We start from the raw sequence: 8,807 nt of genomic DNA, 5'->3' as shown, positions 1-8,807 counted from the left end.
CAAATCTAATAAATCCAATTATATTTATGATAATTCCTAACCTCTAAATTACAAAACTATTAAATCCTGTTGTAATTATGATAATTCCAAACCACAAATTACAAAGTTATTAAATCCAGCTATAATAATTCCAAACAAAAATTACAAGGTTATTAAATCCAGTAAAATTTATGATAATTCCAAAACACAAATTACAAAGTTCTTAAATCTGGCTGAAGTCATGATAATTTCAATCCACAAATTACAAAGTTAATAAATTCAGTTATAGTTTTGATAATTCCAAACTACAATTCACAAAGTTATGAAATCCAGTTATAGTTATGGTAATTCCAAATCACGAATTACAAATCTAATAAATCCAGTTATAGTTATGATAATTCCAAACCACATATTACAAAGTTATTAAATCCATCTATGATAATTCGAAACCATAAATTACAAAGCTATTAAATTCAACTACGATAATTTCAAACCACAAACGTAAATCCAGCTATAGTTATGATAGTTTCAAAACACAAATTACAAAGCTCTTAAATTACTTATAGTCATGATAATTCCAAACCGCAAATCATAAAGTTATCAAATCCAGTTATAGTTATCATAATTCAAAACCACAAATTACAAAGCTAAAAGATCCAGGTATATATGATAATTCCAAACCACAAATTGCAAGGTTATTAAATTCATTTATAGTTATGATAATTCCAAACCACAAATTACAAAGCTAATAAAGCCAGTTATAGTTATAATATTTCCAAACCACAAATTATAAAACTAATAAATCCAGCTATATATAATATTTCCAAAACACAAGTTACGAAGCTTATAAATCCAGTTATAGTTATGATAATTCCAAACCACAAATTACAAATCTAATAAATCCAGTTATAGTTATGATAATTCCAAACCACAAATTACAAAGCTAATAAATCCAGTTATAGTTATGATAATTTCAAACCTCAATTTACAAAGTTAATACATCCAGTTATAGTTTTGATAACTCCAAATCATAAATTACAATTTTATTAAATCCAAAAATCATAATTCCCAATCACAAATTACAAAGATAATAAATCCAGTTATAGTTATGATAATTCCAAACCACAAATTACAAAGTTCTTAAATCCACTTATAGTCATCATAATTTCAAACCATAAATTACAAAATTCTCAAATCCAGTTATAGTTATGATAATTCCAAACTACAAATTACAAAGCTAATAAATCAAGCTATAGTTCTGATAATTCCAAAAAACAAATTACAAAGCTAATAAATCCAGTTATAGTTGTGATAATTTCAAACCATAAATTACAAATATATTAAATCCAATTATGATAATTCCAATCTGAAAATTACAAAGCTAATAAATCCAGTTATAGTAATGATAACTCCAAAACACAAACTACAAAGTTATTAAATCTACCTACAGTTATAATAATTCCTAGCCACAAATTACAAAGCTAAAAGATGCAGTTAGAGTTATGATAATTCAAAACCTATATTTACAACGTTAATAAATCCAGTTATAGTTATGATAATTCCAAACCACAAATTACAAAGCTAGAAGATCCAGTTACAGTTATGATTATTCCAAACCACAAATTACAAAGCTAATAAATCCAATTATAGTTATGATAATTTCAAACAACAAATTACAAAGCCAATGAATCGAATTATAGTTTTGATAATTCCAAACCATAAATTTGAAATATATTAAATCCAGCTATGATAATTCCAAAACACAGATTACAAAGGTAATAAGTCCAGTTACAGTTTTGATAATTCCAAACCAAAAATTACAAGGTTATTAAATCCAGTTATAGTTCCGATAATTCCAAATAAAAATTACAAGGTTATTAAATCCAGTAAAATTTATGATAATTCCAAAACACAAATTACAAAGTTCTTAAATCTGGCTGAAGTCATGAGAATTTCAATCCAAAAATTACAAAGTTAATAAATTCAGTTATAGTTTTGATAATTCCAAACCACAAATCACAAGTTTATTAAATCCAGTTATAGTTATGATAATACCGAACCACAAATAACAAATCTAATAAATCCAATTATATTTATGATAATTCCTAACCGCTAAATTACAAAACTAATAAATCCTGTTGTAATTATGATAATTCCAAACCACAAATTACAAAGTTATTAAATCCAGCTATAATAATTCCAAACAAAAAAATTACAAGGTTATTAAATCCAGTAAAATTTATGATAATTCCAAAACACAAATTACAAAGTTCTTAAATCTGGCTGAAGTCATGATAATTTCAATCCACAAATTACAAAGTTAATAAATTCAGTTATAGTTTTGATAATTCCAAACTACAATTCACAAAGTTATGAAATCCAGTTATAGTTATGGTAATTCCAAATCACGAATTACAAATCTAATAAATCCAGTTATAGTTATGATAATTCCAAACCACATATTACAAAGTTATTAAATCCATCTATGATAATTCGAAACCATAAATTACAAAGCTATTAAATTCAACTACGATAATTTCAAACCACAAACGTAAATCCAGCTATAGTTATGATAGTTTCAAAACACAAATTACAAAGCTCTTAAATTACTTATAGTCATGATAATTCCAAACCGCAAATCATAAAGTTATCAAATCCAGTTGTAGTTATGATAATTCAAAACCACAAATTACAAAGCTAAAAGATCCAGGTATATATGATAATTCCAAACTACAAATTGCAAGGTTATTAAATTCATTTATAGTTATGATAATTCCAAACCACAAATTACAAAGCTAATAAAGCCAGTTATAGTTATAATATTTCCAAACCACAAATTATAAAGCTAATAAATCCAGCTATATATAATATTTCCAAAACACAAGTTACGAAGCTTATAAATCCAGTTATAGTTATGATAATTCCAAACCACAAATTACAAATCTAATAAACCCAGTTATAGTTACGATCATTCCAAACCACAAATTACAAAGTTATTAAATCCATCTATGATGATTCCAAACCATAAATTACAAAGCTAATAAATTCAGCTATGATAATTCCAAACAACAAACTTAAATCCAGCTACAATTATGGCACTTTCAAAACACAAATTTCAATGTTCTTAAATCTACTTATAGTCATGATAATTCCAAACCACAAATTGCAAGGTTATTAAATCCATATATAGTTATGATAATTCCAAACCACAAATTTCATAGCTAATAAAGCCAGTTATAGTTAAGATAATTTCAAACCTCAATTTACAAAGTTAATAAATCCAGTTATAGTAATGATAATTCCAAACCACAAATTACAAAGTTATTAAATCTATCTATGATAATTCGAAACCATAAATTACAAAGCTATTAAATACAGCTATTGTTATGATAATTCCAGTGATATTACACAGCAATGTTCTCCTATTGTACCTCGTATAGTATGTGTATAAATAGTGTTTTAAGTTGGATGGTTTTAATATTTGTTTTTACAATTGTATTATCAACTGATGTTATATTTTAGTCTTATAATAAACTTTAACAAACATAAAGTATTCTGATACATTAAATAATTAGTTCATATCTGTTTACATATTTGAAAGTACTGATATGTACATCTTTTGTAGACGGTGAAGCTTAAAAACCTTACGCATTTGTTTCTGATAATATTCTACGATCATGAGCTAAGTCTTATATCCCTGTATATTTCTCTGTAAATATTCAATCTTGACAATAGCCTAGCTGTCTTGTACAAAGCATACCATTTCTCCTTCATTGCTTTTAATAATACGTGTTATATAAGACAACAACAGTTCCCAGCACCTATTTCAACTGTTCCATCGCACAGAAAAATATAGGCACTGCCCCCGGCGAGGTGAAAACTATGAAATCCTATGGATACCCATTTTCTTCTCCTGCAGCTTCAGGCATGTCATGGTGAATGGGAAATACTTCCAATACGACCGGAAGCCTTATCGTAATAAATTCATATCCTGTTGGCCATGTTTCCAGACAGAAATCCTTCTTTATTGTATTGTACACGGTTGTATAATCACTGTTCGTGATATGCCACAGATCTTTGTATTCGTGAATGCTAATCTGTTACACTAAAAAAAAAATCACATTTTGCTTCATGCCTTAAAATATTTCTTTCTGGATAGTGCTGGCGTCTCATGTTGATCCATATTGCTTTGTTTTCCAATACCATTAAGAACACGGAATATTCTCGTTTTAAATTCTCAATCTCCAATCTGAACAAAGTTTAGTGATTGTAAAAGACTGTCACATACCCTTCCTGAAAGTAATCAATTTTCTGTGGTATCCTAATATCTAGAAAGTGCCAGATAATGTCAAAATGTTGTTCGATTATCACGTGACTTGCTGATTTGCATATTTAAAATACTTTTAATATAACATACTAAATACTCTGCATTCACACATTAAAAAAAAACGTTTTGATTATCTTGCTTCAACCACTTATACGGAAAGGAGTGAGTGGTTTCACTCCAACTCCTTAAAAATTCACATTTAGTCTTTCTTGTTAATTGTAATAAACAAAGTAACAAAAGACTTAATATGTTTTCTAGAGTGTATCGAAGAGAGTTAAGTATAACTATTAAACTTTTTTCTTTCAGCTATAGATGAATTTTCAGTTACTTGAGTCAGCTTGTTGTCAGAATGTAGTGTGATTAAAACACGTGTAATCTAAAAGGCGTAAACTGATGGTTTATTTATCACACACCAGATTACCAAACGAGCACGTGACAGTAACATGACTAACAAATTGTAGTTGTTTTTTACTGTTTGTATAAAGTGCTGAAAGAATATCATGTTATCCCAATTAACTGTCACCAAGACAAGAAATTAGAATATGTAATGAACTTCGGTGCAATTATTGTGTTAAGGTTAACACTATTATGTAATGTTTTTCTTGTTTGAATAGGGTCATTTTGCATCGTTCTACCACATTTCTCTAAAGTTAAACTGAAAGTGTTGGTTCATGGATCGTCGTCGATCACAAGACGTGATTATTGTTAGAAAAGGTTTAGGTAGTCAGACTATTGTTATGTGTGTAATTCTACGAGAGTAGATTGAACCAATAGCTAATGTTTGTGGGTTCCCTAAATAAGCTCTACTCTATGTATCGTTATTTGATTTTACTTTAATTAACAGTATTTGTTAGACTATTTAATACACTAAACTTCATTACATTTTCATTTATATTTATTGTGCTTTTATTATAAATGTTATTTTGCACTATTAGCTTAGTACTAATGTAAATCTAGTACGCTTGCCGAACCTCGAGAGATATTACGGGGATTATCCTTAACACAAAGAGTGCTCAACTGATAAAATAGTGCAATTAAATAGTTGTTAGAAGGGACGTAAAAAGTATAATTAATTATTATCGTTACTAGATTAATGTTTTATTTTCGTTCTAAGTAAGTGCGTAGTTTGCTTTGATAGGAAGTTGATAATAATTACATAAGTAGTAGCTTAGAAATTGATATAAAAATAAAAAGTAAAATAAATATTTTTACAACCCAGATGCCTGTGTATATTTTACGCTGAAGAAAAAGACATGTTTTTAAACAGGGATCTCACATTTAGTTTTGTTGTACGGTTATTTCGAGCCCATTAAAGACTCTATGTTACAAAAACACTTATTAGTATCTTCATTTTTCAAGAATGTTTAACAAGATCACTTTAGCCTTAAGATTTGCAATGCAGCTTCCAGAACAATTTATTATCACGATTAGTAGACTATTTTATTTGAACGTAGCAGTTCGTTCTTTTATTTAGAGCTATTCATCTTAAGAAGCGATACACAAGTCTTTTTGTCACTTATCCGGTCTAAAGCATCTGAGAAGTAATGTCTTAAAGAGCGTGTGACTACTGATCATATAATTCACGTTAATCTTCGGTCTCGTTGGTCCAAAATCCTAACTAATCGGCCCTCGATCGAACTCCTTAAATCAGACCCCCTTACTCCCCTTTCTGTTGAGAGATTTATAAGGACATTTGTCATGAGACTTTTAGCTAATTTTCATTTTGGTTCCTGCGTAAATTTAAAACACAGATTTTTGGTTGAGAGTGTGTGTCGAGTGGTAGGTGGGGTGATCAATCGTCCAGTTGACTTTAACTGATTTACTACACGACAACTTCGAGCCCGTTCATAGATGGGTCAACTTTGTCAGTGCAGTGTAACCAGCAGTGAATTGAAAGATTTACGTGTACGTGGAGATAATCCTAACATGTCCTTTAAAATAATAAAAGAAAATGGACTTCGGTTGTAAAACCAGAAAGAAAATGTGTTCCTCTACATTTTGAGAGTAATTGGTAAAAGTTGACAGGGACATATGTGTACGTATATAAATTACTTCAACCACTAAATTTACTTCCTTGAATGACCTCTGTGGTTAGTTTAAAGTGAGTTTGTAAAGAGCGATGAAAATGTTAAATTATTGTCAAAGATCATGTTGTGCGTCATGCAATTTGCAAACGCTTTTACACGTCATTTCTAATACACAAAAATACTAATAAACTTATTTGCGAAAAGCAGAGAAAGTAACAACTCAAGCTTAGTAATAAACCAGTAATTAGTTAACGTGTTAAATACAATGGTTAATTTTCCAGGTCAAATTTAAGTTTCAAGAAGCATTGCTTATTGTTGATGACTTTTATCTTCTCAGAAAACCTAATACGTCACATCAAGTTAAAATCATTACTATTCACTAGAAAGCACACTCATACCTATCATTTGGCCCGGCATGGTGAGAGGGCTTGATTCGCAATTTGAGGATCGTGGGTTGGAATCCCACCAAAATTACTTGCCCTTTCAGCCGTGGGGGCTTTATTATGTTACGGCCAATCACTCTATTCGTTGAGCAAAGAATTGACTGTGAGTGGTGATGACTAGCTCCCTTCTCTCTAGCCTTTCATTGCTAAATTAGGGACGGCTAGCCCTCGTGTAGCTACGCGCGTAATTCAAAACACATTTACCTATCATCACATTTATTTCGAAAATGAAAAAGCTGTTTCATCCAAATTATGAAAAGAGGGTATATAAAGTATTTAGCTGTAATATGATCAGTAAAATGTATCTGTTTGACAATCTAGTTCAAAATGTTGTACTCACATCTCAGTAGTATTGAAATAAGCGAGCCTTGTTCAGAACCCAAGTTTATAAGTGAATAGGTGAAGCTTATCTAAACATAAATTAAAATATATGCGTAAGGTTTCACCATTACTATTCTACTTTTTGTCGAACAGTGCAAGATTCAAAGTTGACTTTACATCTTTAGAGCACAACACTATATTACAATTCACAAAGATCGTGATGATTAAACTTTTTCTAAACACAAGATGTTTCGGAAGTTGTTTTTTTTTCCCACGAGTCAATGTTTGTAAAGCTCGTATGTTCCCACATTACCAAGATTCAGTAACATAAACATGAAACAACTGTCTCACGCTAAGTTCTGGTCTTGTTAAGCCTTTATAAACACCAGATCACTTTGTCAGTATATTTGGGTCAAACTTCTTTCCAATATCAACCTCGAGTAGACCTTAAGTTTATTTTATAAAGCGTTGCAAAAATTCAGTGTAGAAGCATCAACCTGTGATCAATGATAACATTTCTCTATTAGCTTCTTTAGATAATTGTTTGAAATACGCTGTAATTGACAAATGTTTCTGGTACTGTTAAGCTTGGAGGTCCTTTGTTGTAGTGTTTTGACCTGCAAACATGCCTCTTGGAAATAAATATTTGCTTGTTTTCAAAAAATCCTAATTACCAAAGTAAAGCATGCTATTAATTATCCAATGTGTCCAACTAATTTACCTTTTGGACTTACCTGTTTTACAACACCCAAATCAGGAGTTTGATTCCCCTCGGTGGCCTCAGCAGATAGCCCAATGTGGCTTTGCTATGAGCAAAACACAAACACACACACACTTAACTGTTTAATTATTTCGTCGGAATGAATTAATTACTGTAGTATTAGCTGAAAAATAAAAAATAGCAACAGCCTACAACTTCATTCTAGTTCTTTTAAGCTCGTGAAGTACCTTATATTATACATTCCAGTTGCTCGGTGGTTATTCTTAAGGTTTATAACACACAAAAATTGGGTTTCGATACCCGTGGTTGGCACATCACACGTACTTCGTTGTGTAATTTTGTGATTAACAAGAAACTAACTATATGTTATTGATGAGGTAAGTACAAGAAACTAACTATATGTTATTGTTGAGGTAAGTCACTATTGTCACTGAAACTAACTATATGTTATTGGTGAGGTAAGTCACTATTGTCACAACTGATATTTTTGCATAAATCATTATCATATTTCTAGATACAACATACTTCATTAATTACACGTGTACGTATAAATCACTTGACGGGTTTACTACCACAAAGATAATCATAAAGTGAAAACTTGTCAGAAGTAAATACCTTACGTCTCGCACTGCACACTTCTAAACATGTTCCGCTCCCTCATAAACAAAGTTTGCTACCATAATTCTTTAAATTTCCAATGTTTAGACAGACCCTAGTCATTTGTCACTGGCAACTATTTCCGGTTAAAATGCCTCAAGAGAACCTTGGCCATAAAAAAGAAGTAAAACTTAGTTTAATGTTAACCCTGATTATTGGCAAAGTGGAAAATCCAGGAAGTAGGAAATAACCATGTAGTTGATGCAAAGTTTTCTTGTGGAGAATATTTTAAAATCTCAATAAACAATAATTCTCTACTTTCTTTTCTACACCTCGACGATTATGTAACATGATAGCAGCAAGTAAGTTTTGTTGTGATTTGTGAATCACTT

Source organism: Tachypleus tridentatus, chromosome 8 (genome assembly GCF_004210375.1).
Source record: "Tachypleus tridentatus isolate NWPU-2018 chromosome 8, ASM421037v1, whole genome shotgun sequence".
In the NCBI taxonomy this organism is placed as follows: Eukaryota; Metazoa; Arthropoda; class Merostomata; order Xiphosura; family Limulidae; genus Tachypleus; species Tachypleus tridentatus.
The sequence above is the reverse complement of the archived record's forward strand: the minus strand, read 5'-3'. Positions refer to the sequence as shown.